At 43.4% G+C, this 26,497-nt stretch overlaps 1 protein-coding gene across 3 annotated transcripts in view; it reads right to left on the bottom strand.

Moving 5' to 3' along the window:
- The window catches only part of LOC115149215 (bone morphogenetic protein receptor type-1B), a 120,011-nt gene that overhangs the window by 87,643 nt on the left and 5,871 nt on the right, over window positions 1–26,497 (bottom strand). For 2 of the 3 annotated variants that reach the window (XM_029691875.1, XM_029691876.1), the window contains exon 2: window positions 25,813–25,882. The gene's annotated coding sequence lies outside the window, so the exon portion shown is untranslated. The remainder of the gene's footprint in view (window positions 1–25,812; window positions 25,883–26,497) is intronic. The other variant, XM_029691877.1, reaches the window with a different exon arrangement.

Below are 26,497 nucleotides of genomic sequence, written 5' to 3'. Positions count from 1 at the left end.
TCTCTCTCTCTCTCTCAATTTTTGTGAATTCAATTTTTGTGAATTTTTGTGAATTCTTGAATGGTGAGCGGACCCCAGACCTCACAACCAAAAAGGGCAATGGGTTCTATAACTGATTCAAGTATTTTTAACCACATCCTAATTGGTATGTCAAATTTTATGTTCCTTTTGATGGCGTTAGAAGGCCCTTCTTGCCTTGTCTCTCAGCTCGTTCACAGCTTTGTGGAAGTTACCTGTGGCGCTGATGTTTAGGCCGAGATATAGTTTTTTGAGTGCTCTATGGCAACGTTGTCTAGATGGAATTTGTATTTGTGGTCCTGGCAACTGGACATTTTTTGGAACACCATTATTTTTGTCTTACTGAGATTTACTGTCAGGACACAGGTCTGACAGAATCTGTGCAGAAGATCTAGGTGCTGCTGTAGGCCCTCCTTGGTTGGGGACAGAAGCACCAGATAATCAGCAAACAGTAGACATTTGACTTCAGATTCAAGTAGGGTGAGGCCAGGTGCTGCAGACTGTTGTAGTGCTTTCGCCAATTCATTGATATATATGTTGAAGAGGGTGGGGCTTAAGCTGCATTCCTGTCTCACCCCACAGCCCTGTGGAAAGAAATGTGTTTTTTTGCCAATTTTAACCACACACTTATTGCTTGTGTACATGGATTTTATAATGTTGTATGTTTTTCCCCCAACACCACATCAATTTGTATAGCAGACCATCATGCCAAACCTTTTTTGAAATCAACAAAGCATGAGAAGACTTAGCCTTTGTTTTGGTTTTTTTGTTTGTCAATTAGGGTGTGCAAGGTGAATATGTGGTCTGTAGTACAGTAATTTGGTAAAAAGCCAATTTGACATTTGCTCAGTACATTGTTTTCACTGAGGAAATGTACGAGTCTGCTGTCAATAATATTGTTATTCTATTGTGTTACTTTTTATTATTTTTTACTTCAGTTTATTTGGTAAATATTTTCTTAACTCTTCTTGAACTGCACTGTTGGTTAAGGGCTTGGAAGTAAGAATTTCACGGTAAGGTCTACACTTGTTGTATTCGGCGCATGTGACAAATACATTTTGATTTGACTTGATAATGCAGAAGATTTCCCAAGGTTGCTGTTGATGAATATCCCACAGTAGTTATTGGGGTCAAATTTGTCTCCACTTCTATGGAGTAGGGTGATCAGTCCTTGGTTCCTTGGATTTGTCCTGTAGTTCATTCAATGTAATTGGATAATCCAGTGGGTTCTGGTAGTCTTTAATAGTTGATTCTAAGATTTGTATTTGATCATGTAAACTCAGCAAAAAAAGAAAGTCCTCTCACTGTCAACTGCGTTTATTTTCAGCAAACTTAACATGTGTAAATATTTGTATGAACATAAGATTCAACAACTGAGACATACACTGAACAAGTTCCACAGACATGTGACTAACAGAAATGGTATAATGTGTCCCTGAACAAAGGGGGGTGAAAAGTAACAGACAGTATCTGGTGTGGTCACCAGCTGCATTAAGTACTGCAGTGCATCTCCTCCTCATGGACTGCACCAGATTTGCCAGTTCTTGCTGTGAGATGTTACCCCACTGTGAGATGTTACCCCATCCGATCCAACAGGTCCCAGACGTGCTCAATGAGATTGAGATCCGAGCTCTTTGCTGGTGATGGCAGAACACTGACATTCCTGTCTTGCAGGAAATCACGCACAGAACGAGCAGCACGGCTGGTGGCATTGCTGGAGGGTTATATCAAGATTAGCCTGCAGGAAGGGTACCACATGAAGGAGGAGGATGTCTTCCCTGTAACGCACAGTGTTGAGATTGCCTGCGATGACAACAAGCTCAGTCCGATGATGCTGTGACACACCGCCCCAGACCATGACGGACCCTCCACCTCCAAATCGATCCCGCCCCAGAGTACAGGCCTCGGTGAACACTCATTCCTTCGACGATAAACACGAATCCAACCATCACCCCTGGCGAGACAAAACCACGACTCGTCAGTGAAGAGCACTTTTTGCCAGTCCGGTCTGGTCCAGCGACGGTAGGGTTGTGCCCCAAGGCGACGTTGTTGCCGGTGATTTCTGGTGAGGACCTGCCTTACAACAGGCCTACAAGCCCTCAGTCCAGCCTCTCTCAGCCTATTGCAGACAGTCTGAACACTGATGCAGGGATTGTGCGTTCCTGGTGTAACTCGGGCAGTTGTTGTTGCCATCCTGTACCTGTCCCGCAGGTGTGATGTTCGGATGTACCGATCCTGTGCAGGTGTTGTTACACGTGGTCTGCCACTGCGAGGACGATGTCCATCCTGTCTCCCCGTAGCACTGTCTTAGGCGTCTCACAATACGGACATTGCAATGTATTGCCCTGGCCACATCTACAGTCTTCATGCCTCCCTGCAGCATGTCTAAGGCAAGTTCACGCAGATGAGCAGGGACCCTGGGCATCTTTCTTTTGGTGTTTTTCAGAGTCAGTAGAAAGGCCTCTTTAGTGTCCTAAGTGTTCATAACTGTGACCTTAATTGTCCACAAGTGCATGTTCATTAATTGTTTACGGTTCATTGAACAAGCATGGGAAACAGTGTTTAAACCCTTTACAATGAAGATCTGTGAAGTTATTGGGATTTTTACGCATTATCTTTGAAAGATAAGACTATTTTTGCTGAGTTTATATGTTTTTGCTGTTTGTTCTTTGTTATAGGGCAAAAAAGATTGGAGAAGTGGTTTACCCATACATCTCCGTTTTGGAAAGATAACTTGTGTTGTTTGTTTAGTGTTTCCCAATTTTCCCAGAAGTGGTTAGAGTATGGATTCTTAAATTACACTGAGCTAATTTCTGACGTGCTGTTCCTTTTTCCAGTAGTCTATTTCTGTATTGTTTTAGTGATTTACTATAGTGAAGGTGTAGGCTCAGGTTTTCTGGGTCTCTATGTTTTTGGTTGGATAGGTTTTTGCATTCTTCATCAAACCATTTGTCATTGTTGTTCTTCGGTTTTCTGTCTGAAATGTTTAGATTTGATCGAGAAGCTTAGAGGTCAAATATACTATTACAGTGGAACGTTTTGTCCAGGAAGTTGTCTAAAGGGGATTAAATTTGTTGTTGCCTAATAGTTTTTTGGTTGGTTTCCACACTACTTTCCTTCCATCTATAGCATTTCAAATCAAATCGAATTTTATTGGGTGACTTCCTCTATAGAGTGGCTGTCCAGTGCCCTAGCATCCATGGGCACAGAGAGAGGCTGAGTGGGAATACCAAGCTCCGAAGCTATCGTGCCTTCCATAAGATTTTCATCAGCCCCAGAGTCAACAGCACTCGGAGAGACTTAGATTGGTCTCCCCACAGCACAAGAGCAAAAAGGGGTGTGCGGGTGATGGGAATTAGGGAACTCCCCGTCTGACTCACCATAGTACTGGCACCCACTAGAGACAAGGGTTTCCTAATAGAGCAGGTAGCTATAAAATGTCCTGCCCCTCCACAGTACAGACAACAGGTATTATTCATCCTCTGTGAGCGCTCCCAAACTGATAGCCTAGTTCTTCCTAATTACATAGGCTCAGCAGTGTCCAACTCACCCGTCGTAGATTCATGAGAGAGCTCGGGTGGCTTTGACTCCTCTCGGAAGAGCTGCCTTCGGAAACTTCCGGATTCCATAGGAGGTGAACACGCCATATCGGGTGCACGAGTGTGCCCGAGACCAGACCTCCTCTCACTCTTGCGTTCCCTTAGGCGTCCATCAATTTTAATGGCTAAGGCAATAAGGGAGTCGAAGTCCACCGGCGGTTCCCGAGCAGCTAGCTCATCCTTAACCTCCTCAGAAAATCAGTGCAGAAAAGTATCGAAAAGAGACTGGATTCCAGGCACTCTCGGCGGCCAACGTGCGAAAGTCCACCGCGTAGTCTGCCACACTCCAGGAGTTTTGACGTAGGTCAAGCAATTTGCAGGCCGCCTTTCTCCCGGATACCGGAGACTCAAATACCTTTCTCACCTCTGTCATGAATACCTCCAAATGCCCACAAATGGCAGATTGTTGTTCCCAAACTGCCATAGCCCAGGAGAGCGCCCTTCCCGACATTAGCGTAATTATATATGCTATCTTCGATCGGTCTGATGAAAACGAAGATGGCTGCAACTTGATGATTGAGTTGGAGGCGATTTTGGCCACACAGTCATGAGTGAACAGGGAGTACAGGAGGGGGCTGAGCATGCATTCATACCACAGATTCTCAATTGGACTGAGGTCTGGGCTTTGACTAGGCCATTCCATGGGAAATGTTTCCCCTTAAACCACTTGAGTGTTGCTTTAGCAGGATGCATAGGGTCATTGTCCTGCTGGAAGGTGAACCTCCGCCCCAGTCTCAAATCTCTTGAAGACTGAAACAGGTTTCCCTCAAGAATTTCCCTGTATTTAGCGCCATCCATCATTCCTTCAATTGTGACATGTTTCCCAGTCCCTGCCGATGAAAAACATCCCCACAGCATTATCCTGCCACCACCATGAGAGGTGTTGGGTTTGCGCCAGACATAGCGTTTTCCTTGATGGCCAAAAAGCTACATTTTTGTCTCATCTAACCAGAGTACCTTCTTCCATGTGTTTGGGGAGTCACCCACATGCCTTTTGGCGAACACCAAACGTGTTTGCTTATTATTTTTTTTAAGCAATGGCTTTTTTTCTGGCCACTCTTCCTTAAAGCCCAGCTCTGTGGAGTGTTTGGCTTAAAGTGGTCCTATGGACAGATACTCCAATCTCCGCTGTGGAGCTTTGCAGCTCCTTCAGGGTTATCTTTGGTCTCTTTGTTGCCTCTCTGGTTAATGCCCTCCTTGCCTGGTCTGTGAGTTTTGGTGGGCAGCCCTCTCTTGACAGGTTTGCTGTGGTGCCATATTCTTTCAATTTTTTAATAATGGATTTAATGGTGCTCCGTGGGATGTTCAAAGTTTGATATTTTTTTATAACCCAACCCTGATCTGTACTTCTTCACAACTTTGTCCCTGACCTGTTTGGAGAGCTCCTTGGTCTTCATGGTACCACTTTGTTGGGTGGTGCTCCTTGCTTAGTGGGGTTGCAGACTATGGGGCCTTTCAGAACAGGTTTATATAAACTGAGATCCTGTGACAGATCATGTGACACTTAGATTACACAAAGGCGGACTTTATTTAACTAATTATGTGACTTCTGAAGGTAATTGGTTGCACCAGATCTTATTTAGGGGCTTCATAGCAAAGGGGGTGAACATATATGCATGCACCACTTTTCTGTTTTTTATTTTTTTGAATTTTACAAGTAATTTATAGTATTTCACTTCACCAATTTTGACTATTTTGTGTATGTCCATTACATGAAATCCAAATAAAAATCTATTTAAATTACAGGTTGTAATGCAACAAAATAGGAAAAATGCCAAGGGGGTGAAAACTTTTGCAAGACACTGCATAGTCAATAAACAGCATTCTTACATAGCTATTCCTCTTGTCCACATGGGATAGGGCAGAGTGCAGAGTGATGGTGATTGCATCGTCTGTGGATCTATTGGGGCGGTAAGTAAATTGAATTGGGTCTAGAGAACTAGTCGCGATGCTGCCATCTCTGTCATCTTACATTTCTTAATATTATTCAGTTTGTTTGGCTTTGATGCCTCATGATTGAGTATTGCTCTGTTCAAGTAGACTGTGATTTTGCTGTGATCTGATAGGAGTGTCAGTGGGCTGACTGAATGCTCTGAGAAACTCTGAGTTGAGGTCAGTGATAAAGTAGTCTACAGTACTACTGCCAAAAGATGAGCTATAAGTGTACCTACCATAGGAGTCCCCTCGAAGCCTACCATTTACTATGTACATACCCAGCGTCTGACAGAGCTGCAGGAATTTTTCCACATTTTGTTACATTACAGCCTTATTCTAATATGGATTAAAAATGTATTTAATTATATCAGAATACCTCATAATGGCAAAGCAAAAGCAGGTTTTAGATTTGCAAATGTATTAAAAATAAAAAACAGAAATACCTTATTTACATAAGTATTCAGACCCTTTGCTATGAGACTCTAAATTGAGCTCAGGTGCATCCTGTTTCCATTGATCATTCTGAGATGTTTCTACAACTTGATTGGAGTCCACCTGTGTTAAATTCAATTGATTGGACATGATTTGGAAAGGTACACACCTGTCTATATAAGGTCCCACAGTTGACAGTGCATGTCAGAGCAAAAACCAAGCCATGAGGTCAAAGGAATTGTCCGTAGAGCTCAGAGACAGAATTGTGCCGAGGCACAGATCTGGGGACGAGTACCAAACAATGTCTGCAGCATTGAAGGTCCCCAAGAACACAGTGGACTCCATCATTCTTAAATGGAAGAAGTTTGGAACCACCAAGACTCTTCCTAAAGCTGGCCGCCTGGCCAAACTGAGCAATTGGGGGAGAAGGGCCTTGGTCAAGGAGGTGACCAAGAACCCGATGGTCACTCTGACAGAGCTCTAGAGTTCCTCTGTGGAGATGGGAGAACCTTCCAGAAGGACAACCATCTCTGCAGCACTCCACCAATCAGGCCTTTATGGTAGAGTGGCCAGACGGAAGCCACTCCTCCATAAAAGGCACATTTTCCAAAAGGCACCAAAAGACTCTCAGACCATAAGAAACAAGATGATCTGGTCTGATGAAACCATGATTGAACTCTTTGGCTTGAATGCCAAGCGTCACATCCTTGATGAAACCTGCTCCAGAGCACTCAGGACCTCAGACTGAGGCAAAGGTTCAACTTCCAACAGGACAACGACTCTAAGCACGCAGCCAAGACAATGCAGGACTGGCTTCGGGACAAGTCTCTGAATTTCCTTGAGTGGCCCAGCCAGACCCCGGACTTGAACCTGATCGAACATCTCTGGAGAGACCTGAAAATAGCTGTGCAGCAACGCTCCCCATCCAACCTGACAGAGCTTGAGAGGATCTGCAGAGAAGAATGGAAGAAACTCCCCAAATACAGGTGTGCCAAGCTTGTAGAGTCATACCCAAGAAGACTCAATGCTGTAATCGCTGTCAAAGGTGCTTCAACAAAGTACTGATTAAAGTGTGCACCTGTGTAATGATCATGCTGTTTAATCAGCTTATTGATATGCCACACCTGTTAGGTGGATGGATTATATTGGAAAAGGAGAAATGCTCACTAACAGGGATGTAAACTCATTTGTGCACAAAAGTTGAGAGAAGTAAGCTTTTTGTGCATATGGAACACTTCTGGGATCTTCTATTTCAGCTCATGAAACATGGAAGTAACACTTTGCATGTTTCGTTTATATTTTTGTTCAGTATAAAAGCATTGTATTTGGTTCAAAACATTTCTAAGCCCTAAACCTCAACTGGAGTTGTACATAAAGGGTGTGACCATTGAGCAAGTTGAGGATGCTAAACTCCTAGGCACAGTAGGTATAACACTGGGTGGTCAGTTATCATGTTCAAGTCATATTGACAAAGTTGTTGTGAAGATGGGGAGAGGTATGTCTGTTATAAATGTTCTGTGTTTTTTTTACACAAAAATCAACTGTACTAGTTGAGTACTTAAGAACTTTACACCACTGCTCCTCTCCCTTAACTGCACATTCAACATTACATTTTTTTACCTTTATTTAACTAGGCAAGTCAGTTAGGAACAAATTCTTATTTACAATGACAGCCTACCCCCCTAACCAAGCCCTCACCTAACCTGGATGACGCTGTGCCAATTGTGAGCCGCCCTATGGGACTCCCGATCACGGGCGGTTGTGACACAGCCTGGGAACAAACCAGAGTCTGTAGTGACGTCTCTAGCACTGCAATGCAGTGCAGTGCCTTAGACCGCTGTGCCACTCGGGAGGCATGCCAGTCTTTCCTGGTTGAGGGTTGACGAGAGTTTAACTGATTCTCTTCAAGTTTTTATGAGAAATATTAATACACACACAAAACACACAGACATATTAACCCAATTTTGTTGTTGTATTGTTTGTTTTAATATTTAGTTGAATTGTTTGTATATGGTTGTATTTTAAATGTGTGTGATTGTCCTCATCTATCAGTGTATCAGTGTTTTGTTACTTGTTATGTTTTATGTGTGGACCCCAGGAAGAATAGCTTCTTCTTCTGCAAAAGCTAATGGGGAACCAAATAAACAAATAAACAAGCTACATTGATGCAATAGTTCCACCCACACATCTAATCATGATTTAGCTCTATAATTACTCACTAGCTGGTTCAAAGCAAAGATCTATGGACCTCATTATGCCGTGGACCCATCCAGCCTAGGTTAGAATTAATTAATATATGAGCTAGCAGTGCAACTAGCATTGTATTTCACATAATTACACCACCATTCTGTTTTAATACACTGTCCTCACACAACAAAACATCTGCGGAGAGCGTTACTAGACCCTCAGAGCAACAGCTTCAAAACCAGACCTTGACATTGTCACTTCTCTCTGTTTTGGGTACTGCTCTGTTGTGCATTGATGGAATAGATTGATAGATGTGCTGGCAGGAGAGGAGCGCTACCTTGCTTGGTTTTTAACATATCTTTGATCCCGTTCCAGATTACTTCTCATGAGGTTCAGAAGAAAAGGAAATGCTCACACATAAAGATGTCATACAACTCCCACCGGAGTGTACAGGGGCCCTCTGTCATGAGAAAGACAAGAGGGGAACAGAGACATATGCAGACACACACACACACACACACACACACACACACACACACACACAACCTGAACACAGATGACAAAATAGACACAACAATCCTCCATACAAGCACAAACACACATCTCAAACATACTAGTTTGCTCTAGATTATACTGTTTTGTCTTGACAAAAAAATCCACAAACTTTTCAACCTGGCTCATAACACTTGCAAACTATTTGGACTGAAGGAAGAAACATCTGCCAGATCTGTCAACACATCATAAGAGCCAATAACACAGTGTCTCTTGTCCATTCTCTCCAGGTCTACACTCTAACCCAATGCCCATGGGAAACAAAGCCACGCAAGGCAACCTGAAACCTATGATGTCATCCTCCCAGAGTACAGAGAGAATCCGGGGCTACCGGCAGTCAGTGAGAACATGTCCCAAACACAAAATTAACATCACACAATTAACTGGGGTTAATTGTATTTACAGTACGTCAGCAGACTTGAATTAGCGAGCTCACTGATAAAGCAGAATGGGGTAAGACGTCTAACTACTTAGATGTGCATAGGAAGGAGTGTGGGGGAGGTGTGTGGGGAGAAGGTACAGTTACAGTACGGAGCTATTGGGCCAGGAGAGGGGAGAGTGTCAGTGTCAAGGCTTGACTGAAATACCACATGTTCCATAGGCCTACTGTTCCTCACAATTTCCTCTAATGTTTAAGTACATTTGTGACTCACCACCTGGATTTGGTGTTATGTAGCAACATATGAAATAGTTTTTTTAGATTGGTAAAAAGTAGAGACTCAGAGCTACAAAATGGTATGTCATACACTGCATTTTTGAGGAACAATGGGAAAGTAATTCTGCTTTGAAAGTTGATAAACTTGTAAACTCACTTTTGAGAAAAGGGCCTTTGAATATTTTTGGTACCTACTGGAGAGCTCTCCATTGTCTACACCCATTCAGCATTATTCACACCCTCTTAAGCCAGCCACACCCATCTCTTTAAGGATTCACATGTGAGGTCATGTGCTAAACAGTGAGTAGTGTAGTACAATAAGGATAAATTCCAGGTAAACAGAGAGTGTCCAGATAAATATATTTTATAAATACCCAGACACACTTGTCTAAATTGATGGGTTATGTGAAAGAAATGCTATAACCCCCAGTCACATCCAGCGGTGGTAAAAGTACTAAATTGTCATACTTGAGTAAATTTAAAGATACCTTAATAGAAAATGACTGAAGTAAAAGTAAAAGTCACTCAGTAAAATTCTACTTGAGTAAAAGTCTAAAAGTATTTGGTTTCAAAAATACCTAAGTATCAAAAGTAAATGGAATTGCTAAAATGTACTTAAGTCTCAAAAGTAAAAGCATGAATAATTAAAAATTCCTTATATTAAACCAGACGGACCAATATTTAAAACATTTTTTTATTGACGGATAGCCAGGGACACAATCCAACACTGAGACATAATTTACAAAAAAAAAATGTTTAGAAAGTCTGTCAGATCAAATGCAGTAGGGATGACCAGGGATGTTCACTTGTGTGAATTGTGTGTGAATTGGACCCTTTTTCCTGTGAAAATGTAAGTACTTTTGGGTGTCAGGGGAAATGTATGGAGTAAAAAGTACATTATTTTATTTCGGAATGTAGTGAAGTAAAAGTTGCCAAAAATATAAATAGTAAAGTAATGTACAGATACCCCCCAAAAGTAGTACTTTAAAGTATTTATATTTATATTTTTATTGAAGTACTTTACATCACTGCCCAAATGCCTTCACACCAGTACATTAACATACTTTATATACTGTCACACAGGCACTTATCACATAGTATTCTATACATAAGATAAGGCCATGCAACCTGAGTTGAAACCTGAGTGAGGTGCACGTGTACAGTACATAAACAGATGCATGCGCAATATATTTGTGGTGGACACTTGATATGGTCACTTGATATTGTTGTGATATGTCACAAAATCATGTTACGACCACACATATGAATATTCATTTTATACATCAATATTTTGCTAAGTCTTGCTAAGTGGATGGGTCTCTACAGAAGGTGTAAACGGTACAGCCAAATGGTTACTTGCATAGTAGCAATATCAGAAATAGTTTCAATATAAATAAAATAATATACAGTATGTACTGGTAAATACGATAGCACAATTACACTTGACATGTGGACTAAAAATAGGATAATTGTGCCTTACAGCCCATTACATAAACGAAGAGTGGATGTTATCCACCACGGAGTGGGACAGCTCAGCTCAAAACTGCAGATAACATAAGGCCAGCTATTGTGAAATAATACTTGTGGATTTTATTGATTTCCTCTATCGCTTCAAGAGGCCAACTGTTCACCTGATAATTGTGTGGTTCCAAAAGATAAAGCATCACTTTCAGATGGATGTGTGGTTTCAGAGAGAAGCCAGCTGTGAGCCTGCGATCAGGCACGATGGATGACATCCTTTTCATGCACAGCGATTTGAAGAAATACAGTGAAGAATGGACTGTTTTTTAAGTTATTTGTCTAATATTAGAAGGTTCTTCATATATTTATATATTCTTAATGGCACTGCTTTACTTAGATTGGTGTGTATATGTTGTAAAATTGTTAGATATTACTTGTTAGATATTACTGCACTGTCGGAGCTAAAAACACAACCATTTCGCTACACCCGCAATAACATCTGCTAAACACGTGTCTGTGACCAAAACATTTGATTTTGAAAGCGATTTGAGTTGTCAATGTGCCACATTTCATTGTAAAAAAAATAAAAATAATCTGTTCTTAATTCATGGCATGTTGAATAGACCTTCAGTCAAATGAATGAATGCAGGACAAAAATAACAGGAATAATAGCCCACTGTCTGGAGTCATAAAAACAATTAAGCATCTGATTATTCATTATGAATAGGCTTTATTTGATTTATTTCGTTTACATTCTTCATTGTAACCACAATGTCACAAATTATTGAACACACAACATGAGCAGATTAATTTGGTCAAAACATTTCTTTATTAAAGACTATCAGAATAATGTTGGTACTTATTTATTTTGTTCCAAAGCCACGAATGAGTGAGTCCCTCAGCTTTATGCTGACAAATATAGCTTAATGCTGCGAAATAGCCTACTAAATAGGTCAAGCCTAAACAAATATTAAAATTGCCTAAATAAACTAGTACATTTCATAAACAAATGAAGTAGCTCAGGTCTTGAAAATATGGGTAACCTTTTTCCCCTCCCTATCCTCGCTGGACTCTCATTCAGTTTCTTCTTCACATCAGCAAAGAAGGACTCCATGTTTCAGAAACCCACTTTCTATAGAGAGTGGTTATCACTCTTCTACACTGTGGTAAATAAAGACTGTTTGTTACTTAGAATAATTTATTTCTGTTATTAGAGAGGGAGAAAACAAAAGCCCACCGCGCCCATTTTTCGAAAGTCGTCAGTCCACATGTCAAGTGTAAATGCGACAAGTTCTTACTCAAAAAAGCATTTCGCTAAACCCGCAATAACATCTGCTAAGTATGTGTATGTAACCAATAACATCTGCTAAGTATGTGTATGTAACCAATAACATCTGCTAAGTATGTGTATGTAACCAATAACATCTGCTAAGTATGTGTATGTAACCAATAACATCTGCTAAGTATGTGTATGTGACCAATGACATCTGCTAAGTATGTGTATGCGACCAATGACATCTGCTAAGTATGTGTATGCGACCAATGACATCTGCTAAGTATGTGTATGCGACCAATGACATCTGCTAAGTATGTGTATGCGACCAATAACATCTGCTAAGTATGTGTATGCGACCAATAACATCTGCTAAGTATGTGTATGCGACCAATAACATCTGCTAAGTATGTGTATGTGACCAATAACATCTGCTAAGTATGTGTATGCGACCAATAACATCTGCTAAGTATGTCTATGCGACCAATAACATCTGCTAAGTATGTGTATGCGACCAATAACATCTGCTAAGTATGTGTATGTGACCAATAACATCTGCTAAGTATGTATATGTAACCAATGACATCTGCTAAGTATGTCTATGTGACCAATAACATCTGCTAAGTATGTGTATGTAACCAATAACATCTGCTAAGTATGTATATGTAACCAATAACATCTGCTAAGTATATGCATGTGACCAATAATGTCTGCTAAGTACGTGTATGTAACCAATAACGTCTGCTAAGTATGTGTATGTAACCAATAACGTCTGCTAAGTATGTGTATGTAACCAATAACATCTGCTAAGTATATGCATGTGACCAATGTCTGCTAAGTATGTGTATGTAACCAATAACATCTGCTAAGTATGTGTATGCGACCAATAACGTCTGCTAAGTATGTGTATGCGACCAATAACGTCTGCTAAGTATGTGTATGTAACCAATAACGTCTGCTAAGTATGTGTATGCGACCAATAACATCTGCTAAGTATGTGTATACGACCAATAACATCTGCTAAGTATGTGTATGCGACCAATAACATCTGCTAAGTATGTGTATGCGACCAATAACATCTGCTAAGTATGTAACCAATAACATCTGCTAAGTATGTGTATGTAACCAATAACGTCTGCTAAGTATGTGACCAATAACATCTGCTAAGTATGTGTATGTGACCAATAACATCTGCTAAGTATGTGTATGTAACCAATGACATCTGCTAAGTATGTGTATGTAACCAATAACATCTGCTAAGTATGTAACCAATAACATCTGCTAAGTATGTGTATGTGACCAATAACATCTGCTAAGTATGTGTATGTAACCAATAACATCTGCTAAGTATGTCTATGTGACCAATAACATCTGCTAAGTATGTGTATGTGACCAATAAAATTTTATTTGAACTCCGGACCACCCGCCAGCAAAAAAAAGAAGACTGACAAATATTCAAACCTCCATTAATTTACAAAAAGATAGTCAATTTGTGCCACAGTTTAGACTACCTACAGATCAGCGTTCTCACTCCCCTTAGTGTGGTGCAATGACAGAATGACGCAATTTACCACAATCTGCCACCATCTACCACAAACGGTTACGGCATAAGCTCAAAACTTTTAATTGAGGAACCACTAAGACCGAATCGAGCCGGTCGGTCACATATTTAAGTGCCTTTGAATGGGGTATAGTAGTAGGTGCCAGGCGCACTGGTTTATGTCAAGAACTGCAATGCTGCTGGGTTTTTCATCAACGGTTTCCTGTGTGTATTAAGAATGGTCCACCACCCAAAGGACATCCAGCCAACTGTGGGAAGCATTGGAGTCAACATGGGCCAGCATCCCTGTGAAACGCTTTCGACATCTTGTAGAATCCACGCCGCGACAAATTGAGGCTGTTCTGGGGACAAAGAGGGGTGCAACTCAATATTAGGAAGGTGTTCCTAATGTTTTGTACACTCAGCGCACATAGTGCCCATCTTGCTCAATAACAATGGCAGTATGACTTAACTGTTTATAAACAGACAACTCACTGCTCAGAAGTTAATTTCCCAGACTACAAGGCTATTCTGTTGAGTTGATTTAGAGAGAATCTAAGCCCATGGGGATTGTTGGCTTGTAAGAGATCATTCATTTCTCTGCTCCTGTACATGTGGCGGTCTGTAGAGGAGACGAGCTGCAGGACACAGCCAGACCAGTGTCATGGTTGTCATCAGGAGGAATCTATGATAGATCCTCTCTCCTCCCACTCAGCTATTCCTCATTGAGGACATTGTCCTCGTTCCGCCCTATCAAATCAGCCAACCAGAGAGCAGCTGCATGTGCCATGCTGACCTTGCTGGTCATCCAGATTGACATCTAATGAACTCTGACCCCTTTTATTGCAGTACTTTTACAGCTTTATCGATTTGCTGAAAAGGAGACACAGACAAACAAGGTAGCATCAAGGCTTGACATTCTAAAGAGCTACAATGAGTCAAACATCAATGGTTAGTGAAGTTTGGGGACTGGCACATTGTAATTGCTGAGTTGGTCTTAAAAGGGGAAGACTGTAGACCCATATTTACCTGTATAAAGCCCTTGTCACAATCAAGCAAAGACACATACAACGCTCCAGCACCAAACCAGCCCTCTTCCCCTAAACTCTGTGTGTCAGCCAAAGGCATCCCAAATCCCTCCGTGATTACCCTGTGGGTCAAGTGTCAGCCCGAGAGACGAGGCAAGGGGAGCCCTCCCCGAAAAACGAAACACATGACACACATTCTCGACGCCAAATATCACACACAGACAGACAGACAGCCCAGAGCAGAGCAACATACAGACAGCTGTCCTCTCACACTGTGTCTAATGCACAAAGACAGTGGATAATGAACCGATTAGATGCACCAAGATATCCATCAGTCTCTGAAGGGGAGTTAGAGCGTTAAGACGATGGTGAACCCACGGTGCAGCGGGCCGGCGGTTTGACCCTACGTCTGGAGAGATGGGTCAGTGAAGAGTCACTCGACTTGGATTACTTCACTAGAATATCAAACGGAGCAGTAGAACTTGCTTCGTCTCTAGGACCTTTGACCACAATAGGAGTATGACTTTAATGGGAACAGGCTTCCTATGGAAAAACTGTATTACACACACACACACACACACACACACACACACACACACACACGATAAGTTTAAAAGACTGTCGGCTGAATAGGAATAGGTTCCGGTAGAACAGCGTTCAAGCGGACACACCCCACACACACAATGGTGTCACTTACAGACATTTAATGGTGTGTCAATACACACACAAAACAAGGTGATATTCCAGACCTGTTTACACAGACAGGGAAGAATCTCAAAGCAGATTTAGGTCTGCCAGAGGATCCCCCTCTACCCCCTCCCTCAAGACCGCAGAGTGGAGGTTCAATTTAAGGGTTGATCTCAAATCCGATCCCCCAGGACTGTCTAGTCTAATCTGGCTCAAGACTCATTTGCAGTCTGCAGACATCTTGTTACTTCTGGTTGGCTGTCTGCTGAGGATGCAAACATTCCCACAGACCTAGTCCCCTATTCAAAGAAATGGCAGACTATCTACAGCAGTGTCTCCAGTACACATTATTGTCGCAGCCTCGGACAAACACCTGATTTAACCAGTCAAGTGCTTGATGATTATTTAAATCAGGTGTGCTTGTCCAACAGTCATCCCTTAACCCAGCCCGCCCCACCCAAAACATGATGGAACCAGGCCTAAAAAAGGTACCAACCACACCAGTGTAGTCCTTCCCCAAGCCCAGAATAACACCACCACCCGGGGCCCACCCACCCACCCAACCCACAGAGCGGTAGGCAGCACACCACAGAGCTCCCACCCAATCCTGTATGCAGTGACTGATTGATGACCATGTTTCTGTAGAGCGCTTCACTTTTCTGAAGCGGACACGTGTTGGCCATGAGACAGGAGAGAGAGGAAAAAGGGAGTTTTCACTGCTGCATTTGGTTGAAATGATCTGTATTATGTCTCTGGTTTTAAGTCTGACCAGCCCAGCGGCTGCTCAGGGGTGCAGGGAGTGTGTGCACGTGTTTTTCCATGCTCTCAGCTGTCCAGGTATGTGTAATGAAATCTCCGGTCTTGTTTTGAAAACCCTGGGAGTCCCACTCATTTTTACATTTGAAGCTTTTCTGTGGACCTCAGCCCTGGCCCACTACCCTCTGTCTCTCCTCCTCACCCAGACCTGGTCCCAAGGAGCTGTCCAGTCCAGCTCATTTACTGCTTCATTTAGGAGTGTGTTTAAAAAGTAAAACAAACACCAGCCTCAAAGAGAGAAAACACCCACCATCCTGAACACTGTCTTCAAACTGAGAAACATCAGAGAGAGTCATGGACGTTGGTTTGCAGTCAAATCAAAAGGTAGCTCTGTGTGTGCATTTGGGGCTGTGTGTGTGTTTATGAATTGTGTATGAGCGTGTGTGTGTGTGTGTGTGTGTGTGTGTGTGTGTGTGTATTTCATTCATGTGTCCAGTTCAAATAAGAATGAGGAAACCAATAAAGCCACAAAATGTTGGCGCTGTGGAACAAAAGCAGCTTATCCTCCAATTTCCTGCCAGTGAGACTCCCAGGCCCAGCGCTGACAGACGCTCATTAATTGAAGTTGATCTTTAAGGAAAGTACAAGAGGACTACTGTACTGCAGCAGCACAGATCTGCAGCCGGAGCCACATAACACAGGTGGAGGGAGAGGGGAGAAGAGAGAGAAGAGGGGAAAGGGAGAGGAGAAGAGAGGAAAGAGGAGGGAGGGGAGAGGAGCGCAGAAGAGCAGCTGTTCAAAACCTTCCCTTCCTCAAAGCCCAGCCTCCTTGTTTTATAGAAACACAGTAGAAAGTAAAGTTCTCAGATTAGTGTTGTATGTTCTCTGAACATATGTGGTATTGATAAGGTATTGGTACAGTACTGTTCTGCTGCTGGGGAGAATACCATCACAGCAGCAGTCACCCTAGTTATGTGTGGTAATGATAACAGCTCTTGAAGAGGTGAACATATTAGTGACATAACGACTCTGAAAATAGATAAAACTACTTTTCTAAGAGATCAACTGTAAGACACACTGAGCTAGTTTGTTCTCATTTACACGTGAGCCTTCTGTAGACACATGGTACTTACTACATGTAGCCATGTCTGAGTAATTAACAGCTGCATCTAGGCCTGACACACCTGTAATAACGGTCCAGGCTACAGCAGAATAGCTGCTATTCTCTCTGCCACACACACTTTGAGTCATATGTAACCGGATACACACCACACTCTACCTAAGCACTCAGGATTCATCAGAACAGCCAGACTCACTCCAGCAGTCAACACAGAGTGAGAGACTCCAGTAGTCAACACAGAGCGAGAGACTCCAGTAGTCAACACAGAGTGAGAGACTCCAGTAGTCAACACAGAGTGAGAGACTCCAGTAGTCAACACAGAGTGAGAGACTCCAGCAGTCAACACAGAGTGAGAGACTCCAGCAGTCAACACAGAGTGAGAGACTCCAGTAGTCAACACAGAGTGAGAGACTCCAGTAGTCAACACAGAGTGAGAGACTCCAGCAGTCAACACAGAGTGAGAGACTCCAGCAGTCAACACAGAGTGAGAGACTCCAGCAGTCAACACAGAGTGAGAGACTCCAGTAGTCAACACAGAGTGAGAGACTCCAGTAGTCAACACAGAGTGAGAGACTCCAGTAGTCAACACAGAGTGAGAGACTCCAGTAGTCAACACAGAGTGAGAGACTCCAGCAGTCAACACAGAGTGAGAGACTCCAGCAGTCAACACAGAGTGAGAGACTCCAGTAGTCAACACAGAGTGAGAGACTCCAGTAGTCAACACAGAGTGAGAGACTCCAGTAGTCAACACAGAGTGAGAGACTCCAGTAGTCAACACAGAGTGAGAGACTCCAGTAGTCAACACAGAGTGAGAGACTCCAGTAGTCAACACAAAAGAAAAGAAAAGGAAAAAAGAAGAAAAGAAAAAAAAGAAAGAGCCCACTCTTAAACCTGGACAGAAGAGCAGTAGAAACATTCATGCATTTGCTGCATTGACTGACAAGTAATATCTAACAATACACACAAATCTAAAGTAAAGGAAGTCAATTGAGAATATATAAATATTTGGACGAGCAATGTCTGAGAAGCATAGACTAAAATACAGTACAATAGAATACAGTATATACATATGAGATGAGTAATGCAAACATTATTAAAAGTGACTAGTGTTCCATTATCAAAGTGGCCAGTGATTTCAAGTCTACGTATATAGGGCAGCAGCCACTCAATGTTAGTGATGGCTATTTAACGGTCTGATGGCCTTGAGATAGAAGCTGTTTTTCAGTCCCTCGGTCCCAGCTTTGATGTACCTGTACTGACCTAGACTTCTGGATGATAGCGGGGTGAACAGGCAGTAGCTCGGATGGTTGTTGTCCTTGATGATCTTTTTGGGGCTGAGCAAGCGCCTGTCAGGTAAGATAGAGGAGATATGAAACTTAACTAGTCTCTCAAAGCTCTTCATGATGACAGAAGTGAGTGCTAGTAATTTAGTTCAGTTACCTTCACTTTCTTGGGTACAGGAACATTGGTGGACATCATGAAGCATGTGGGGACAGCAGACTGGGATTTTATGCTACAATAGTCTATGTGCCGGGAGGCTAGGGTCAGTCTATTATATCTGGAGTATTTCTCCTGTCTTATCTGGTGTCCTGTGTGAATTTAAGTATGCTCTCTCTAATTCTCTCTCCCTCTCCCTCCCCTCCCGGAGGACCTGAGCCCTAGGATCATGCCTCAGAACTACCTGGCCTGATGACTCCTTGCTGTCCCAAGTCCACCTGGTCGTGCTGCTGCTCCAGTTTCAAGTGTTCTGCCTGCGGCTATGGAACCCTGAGCCGTTCACCGGACGTGCTACCTTGTCCCTGACCTGCTGTTTTCAACTCTCTCTCTCTACTGCTCGGATATGAAAAGCCAACTGACATTTACTCCTGAGTTGCTGACCTGTTGTACCCTCTACAATCACTATGATTATTATTAGACCCCGCTGGTCATCTATGAACATTTGAACATCTTGGCCATGTACTGTTATAATCTCCACCCGGCACAGCCAGAAGAGGACTGGCCACCCCTCAGAGCCTGGTTCCTCTCTAGGTTTCTTCCTAGGTTCCTGCATTTCCTAGCTTCTACATCTCTGTTCTCTGCTGCCAATGACTGGAACGAACTGCAAAAATCTCTGAAGCTGGAGACTCATATCTCCCTCACTAGCTTTAAGCACTAGCTGTCAGAGCAGCTCACAGATCACTGCACCTCTACATAGCCCATCTGTAAACAGCCCATTTATCTACCTACCTCATCCCCATACTGTATTTATTTATCTTGCTCCTTTGCACCCCAGTATCTCTACTTGCACATTCATCTTCTGCACATCTACCATTCCAGTGTTTAATTGCTATATTGTAATTACTTTGCCACCATAGCCTATTTATTGCCTTAACTTCCCTCATTTGCACTCACTGTAGATAGACTTTTTGTTTTCTTTTGTTCTACTGTATTATTGACTGTATGTTTTGTTTATTCCATGTGTAACTCTGTGTTGTTGTATGTGTCGAATTGCTACGCTTTATCTTGGCCAGGTCGCAGTTGCAAATGAGAACTTGTTCTCAACTAGCCTACCTGGTTAAATAAAGGTTAAATAAAAAAAATATATATAATAATCTGCATTGCTTGCTGTTTGGGGTGTTATGCTGGGTGAGACATCAGCTGATGTAAAAAGGGCTTCATAAATATATTTAATTGATTGATAGGGTGAGATTGAATATGTCCATTAACAGTCCAGCCAGCTGGTCTGCGCATGCTCTGAGGACGCGGCTAGGGATGCCACGGAGAATGAGAGCCACAGTCCTTGGTAACTGGCTGCGTCGGTGGCACTGTGTTATCCTCAAAGCGGGTGGAAAAGGTGTTTAGCTTGTCCGGAAGCAAGAAGTTGGTGTCTGCGACCTGGCTGGTTTTCCCTTTGTAGTCCATGATTGTCTGTAGACCCTGCCACATACGTCTCTTGTCTGAGCCGTTGAATTGCAACTCCACTTTGTCTCTGTACTGACGTTTTGCCTGTTTGCCTTACGGAGGGAATAACTACACTGTTTGTATTCGGCCAAGGCTTGTTAATGACGATCTGTCCTCATAGGAGAGTTATAGGCAGAGACAAGTCCAGCACACAGACAGGACCAACAGCTGTACAGAGACAAACTACAGTACAGGTGAAAGTCAAATGGTGAAATGAGTCTAACATTTAATACCCCAGATAATGATATTAGGAGAGTGTCCTGGGTGTGACAGGGAGTGGGGATGGTGTTACAGAGGTAAGAGAGAAGATCCTCCTGGGATGTTGAGCACACGAGGCATGACGTCATTTGTTTTGGCTGGCTCTCTAATCCTGTGATGTGTGCTAAAACCTGCCAGGCATCCACTGTGCTGCCTGTGCTGCCTGTGTGTGTGTGTTCCCATGTGTTACTCCACTATGCATCCTGTAATTGGCTGATTGAAAGGGAACCTGCCTGACTGTACATTTTCCATTACAATTTCTAAATATAGCTCAGTGCCAGTACACTGACTGACTGACTGAGAGCCATTGCTGAGAGTCCAGAGAGAAGCTGAATTTGGCGCGGCCTGCCACCAGTACACACCACTGATTACACACTCCCATGAGGATCTCATCACAAACATTAACACAAAGCATACAGTACATGATACTGCATCCATAATGTCAAGAATCTGTATTGGTTTATGTTATATAGACAAAAATGATATTCGCTTCATCTGTTTTATTCTGTATTGTTGTTGACCAGGATGTTAGTCAGGCTGTAATTAAGAGATGGTCAGAGCAGCCAAGGATATGAGAGAGCATCCTGATTACATTTAGTGTATGTAAAGGCAGCCCCCTGCTGCCTTTCTCCTGGATGTCCTACAGTATAGGACTGGGATGGGGCTCAGCATGCCAAGCTTTGATGTCATCACATTTCCATGCAGACAACCACGGTAAGACCAGGTACTGTATGATTCAGATCGCCCCCCTGCCCGGTATCTATGTAAAAAACACAGAAAATCCATTTGAATCTGTCATCAAAAAATACAGGGGCAGGCGAATAACGTGAGCAGGAGAGAAAAAGATGATCTGTTTTTCCCTCTCTCCTTGCTGTCAGAACCAGTTAGCGTACAAGTGTGGGGTTTCGTTGCAGCTACACTCCAAGACACAGGCAGGAATTTAGAACAAAGACACTCAGACTGTATTGGTTCTTCAAAAGGACATTCAACATAATATGATGGATGTGTTTTCAGAGTGGGGGAAAGCCTCAGTCCCCAGGGTGTGTTTATCTATGTGGTTATGAGGGTGGGAGGGCTTTGGGAGTTAAAAAGGAGAGTAAAGTCATAAGATAGAAATGTTCCTTGAGCTTTGCATCCTAAGACCTTATGCCATGTAATTATCACAGTGAAATAACAGAACCGTAGATCAGTTTGTAGAGCATGGTGTTTGCAACACCAGGGTTGTGGGTTCGATTCCCACGGGGGGCCAGCATAGGAAAAAAAAAATGTATGAAATTGTATGAAATGTATGCATTCACTACTGTAAGTCGCTCTGGATAAGAGCGTCTGCTAAATGACTAAAATGTAAAATGTAAATGTAGTAGAGCTGAGTAAGTAGACCATGAAGCCAACAGAATGAGCAGGGCTAGGTGTTGAATCTCCCATTGCACTTCAAACAGGTGTCATCATGTAGGGTGGTCTGTCTGCCTCAGCCGTTCTACCATAGACCTACACTGCTTTAAAAACCCACTGAGTTACAGCGTATAAACACAGACCAACATCCTGGTTGCTACCTGTCTGGTGTGTGTGTGTGCTTACATGTACAATACAGTAATCTTTTCCATATAGAGGACGCACACCCACTTCAAATAAATCCATCTCAATGTGACTACTTTGACACTCCCTCTCTCAGACACAGCTGTCTCTTATTTGCCAGGATCCAGCCGCATATGGAGATACAGTTTGAACTTCAACACACAGATTCTTTGCATTCTTTAACAGAGTGTTACTCTCCAGCCATCTAAACCAGCGCTCTGCTACTACAGGCCTCTCCTCTTTCCTGACACCAGGTCAATGTCCTAGTCCACAGCAAACAGCCTCTCATCAACACAACCAGCTTCTGTGGAGGGGACTCTTCACTGACTCCAGTTCAGATCCTGACTGTTGGAGTGCTGTCAGAGCCTTGTCAGCACATTGTTTTGTTTATGCCTGTAGTGGCAAGTTCATTTCTTAAGGGTTAAGGAATGCTAATTAAACTCTACAGCAGCAACTCTCTGACCCAGTGTGGAAATCAATGAGAGAGAGAGAACATACTGTATAAGAGGCCTTGTCAGAGACACACACAATCACTCCATTGTCTTGAAATTGTTTGATATATTGAATGAACACACTTATTGATGTGGCCTTCACACGTTCTGTTCACAGACCCCCATTCAACTTCAGTTTAAAAGGCCGAGGCTTCACACCCACTGAGAGCAGGAGTAACAATGACAGCAGCAGAGAAAAGTTGCCTACAATGACATCCCATCAGTGTTGGACTGTCCTCAGATCAGCTACGGGGGACAACTCTATGACATGCCCCAATAGCCCTTATGTCTCACCTGTCCTCAGGTCAGCTGTGAGGATAGGTTCACTCAGTCCCATGAGTGTAGTTAAGCTGCTACTCCACCTAGTCCCATGCCTGTAGAGTGTAGTTTAGATCCTACTCCACCTAGTCCCATGCCTGTAGAGTGTAGTTAAGCTGCTACTCCACCTAGTCCCATGCCTGTAGAGTGTAGTTTAGATCCTACTCCACCTAGTTCCATGCCTGTAGAGTGTAGTTTAGATGCTACTCCACCTAGTCCCATGCCTGTAGAGTGTAGTTTAGATGCTACTCCACCTAGTTCCATGCCTGTAGAGTGTAGTTTAGATGCTACTCCACCTAGTTCCATGCCTGTAGAGTGTAGTTTAGATCCTACTCCACCTAGTTCCATGCCTGTAGAGTTTAGTTTAGATGCTACTCCACCTAGTTCCATGCCTGTAGAGTGTAGTTTAGATCCTACTCCACCTAGTTCCATGCCTGTAGAGTGTAGTTTAGATCCTACTCCACCTAGTTCCATGCCTGTAGAGTGTAGTTTAGATGCTACTCCACCTAGTCCCATGCCTGTAGAGTGTAGTTTAGATCCTACTCCATCTAGTTCCATGCCTGTAGAGTGTAGTTTAGATCCTACTCCACCTAGTTCCATGCCTGTAGAGTGTAGTTTAGATGCTACTCCACCTAGTTCCATGCCTGTAGAGTGTAGTTTAGATCCTACTCCACCTAGTTCCATGCCTGTAGAGTGTAGTTTAGATGCTACTCCACCTAGTTCCATGCCTGTAGAGTGTAGTTTAGATCCTACTCCACCTAGTTCCATGCCTGTAGAGTGTAGTTTAGATGCTACTCCACCTAGTTCCATGCCTGTAGAGTGTAGTTTAGATCCTACTCCACCTAGTTCCATGCCTGTAGAGTGTAGTTTAGATGCTACTCCACCTAGTTCCATGCCTGTAGAGTGTAGTTTAGATGCTACTCCACCTAGTTCCATGCCTGTAAAGTGTAGTTTAGATGCTACTCCACCTAGTTCCATGCCTGTAGAGTGTAGTTTAGATCCTACTCCACCTAGTTCCATGCCTGTAGAGTGTAGTTTAGATCCTACTCCACCTAGTTCCATGCCTGTAGAGTGTAGTTTAGATGCTACTCCACCTAGTTCCATGCCTGTAGAGTGTAGTTTAGATGCTACTCCACCTAGTTCCATGCCTGGAGAGTGTAGTTTAGATGCTACTCCACCTAGTTCCATGCCTGTGGAGTGTAGATGCTACTCCACCTAGTTCCATGCCTGTAGAGTGTAGTTTAGATCCTACTCCACCTAGTTCCATGCCTGTAGAGTGTAGTTTAGATGCTACTCCACCTAGTTCCATGCCTGGAGAGTGTAGTTTAGATGCTACTCCACCTAGTTCCATGCCTGTGGAGTGTAGATGCTACTCCACCTAGTTCCATGCCTGTAGAGTGTAGTTTAGATGCTACTCCACCTAGTTCCATGCCTGTAGAGTGTAGTTTAGATGCTACTCCACCTAGTTCCATGCCTGTAGAGTGTAGTTTAGATCCTACTCCACCTAGTTCCATGCCTGTAGAGTGTAGTTTAGATGCTACTCCACCTAGTTCCATGCCTGTAGAGTGTAGTTTAGATGCTACTCCACCTAGTTCCATGCCTGTGGAGTGTAGTTTAGATGCTACTCCACCTAGTTCCATGCCTGTAGAGTGTAGTTTAGATGCTACTCCACCTAGTTCCATGCCTGGAGAGTGTAGTTTAGATGCTACTCCACCTAGTTCCATGCCTGTAGAGTGTAGTTTAGATGCTACTCCACTTGGTTCCATGCCTGTGGAGTGTAGTTTAGATGCTACTCCACCTAGTTCCATGCCTGTAGAGTGTAGTTTAGATGCTACTCCACTTGGTTCCATGCCTGTGGAGTGTAGTTTAGATGCTACTCCACCTAGTTCCATGCCTGGAGAGTGTAGTTTAGATGCTACTCCACCTAGTTCCATGCCTGGAGAGTGTAGTTTAGATGCTACTCCACCTAGCCATTGCTAACAGCTACTGTCAAACTTTCAACTCCACATCCCCTTTTAAATCAGTAAGCAGGTCCACTGTGTGTGTCGTCCCACATTCCTCTCTCACTGAGTTTGAGGAATCCATGTCTCAGAGCCAGGTAAGAGACACACACAGTGGACCATGTGCCGTTTGCCACAGTCACCATCCATTGGCCGGCCTTACTGTGTCTCTACTCCAGACTGATTCTGCAGTGTAGCCTACACAGAGCTGACTCTATTAGCTGCAGTGTAGCCTTCACAGAGCTGACTCTATTAGCTGCAGTGTAGCCTACACAGAGCTGACTCTATTAGCTGCAGTGTAGCCTACACAGAGCTGACTCTATTAGCTGCAGTGTAGCCTACACAGAGCTGACTCTATTAGCTGCAGTGTGGATTCAATTACGTCCTCATTGATATGTTCAGCAGTTAGTCAATTAGACGCTCTGGAGGTTCACTGCCACCTACCCATCAGTGAGCCCTCTACACGCCACCACCACCCAAACGCTACACTACACGCCGCCACCACCACCCAAACGCTACCACCACCACCCAAACGCTACACGCCGCCACCACCACCACCCAACGCTATACTACACGCCGCCACCACCACCCAAACGCTACACTACACTCCGCCACCACCACCCAAACGCTACCACCACCACCCAAACGCTACACGCCGCCACCACCACCCAAACGCTACACGCCACCACCCAACAACACCACCAGCACCACCCAAACGCTACACGCCGCCACCACCACCACCACCACCCAAACGCTACCACCACCACCACTCAAACGCTACACGCTACCAGCACCACCACCCAAACGCTACACGCCGCCACCACCACCCAAACACCACTAGCACCACCACCCAACCACCAGCACCACCACCCAAATACCACTAGCACCACCCAGACACCAGCTCAGAAATCCAATAAGAAACAAGGATAGGAAACTCATCTTCCATTTAAACAATAAAGAAGAAGTAAGAATAGAAAGCAGACTCACCATCCAACAATGAGGGGTTAAACAACAGTCTGTCATTATTGCCATCCAAAGTCACAGCTGCTGTCTTCTTCTGAAAGAGAAAGGGATAGTTAATAAAACAGCTTAGATTTTCATATATTTTCCAATTAATGGTATTTGCCAGACGTGATTCAGACTGAATTTCAGCCAGGCTCAAGGCAATTCCCCACCTGGGATTTCAACCAATGCCTCTTGCCAACATTCAACAACTACTCTCTCTATGTCTCGCCCCTCCTCTGTCGTCTCCCCCTCTGTCTTCTCCCCCGTCTATCCCCCTGTTTCTCCTCCTAATAACAGGATGCCCAATTTCTCTCACAAGGTTATAGACCTTCCAGGCAAAGAGCACACAGCTAGCAGCTTGAAGTAATTCCTGCTCCTTCCCTCCATCAGGAGAAAGAGAGAGAGATAGCAGTGACGTTGGTTGGGAGGATTATCAGTAATTATCAAAGACGAGAGAGAGAGAGAGAGAGAGAGAGAGAGAGAGAGAGAGAGAGAGAGCTGTGGGTTGGCAGCGCACTACATTGCTGCCTGCCATAAGATGAGGGACAGTGTCTGACAGACCAATAAACCTGCACATGTCCTCAACTGTATGATTATTGTTATTGTTGAATGTATGGTTATATTGACTGTTGGTAATTGTTGTCCCGTTGACAATTTTTGATTCTCA

Source organism: Salmo trutta, chromosome 15, assembly GCF_901001165.1.
Source record: "Salmo trutta chromosome 15, fSalTru1.1, whole genome shotgun sequence".
In the NCBI taxonomy this organism is placed as follows: domain Eukaryota; kingdom Metazoa; phylum Chordata; class Actinopteri; order Salmoniformes; family Salmonidae; genus Salmo; species Salmo trutta.
Note: the sequence above shows the minus strand (reverse complement) of the source record. Positions and strands in the feature narration are given on the sequence as shown.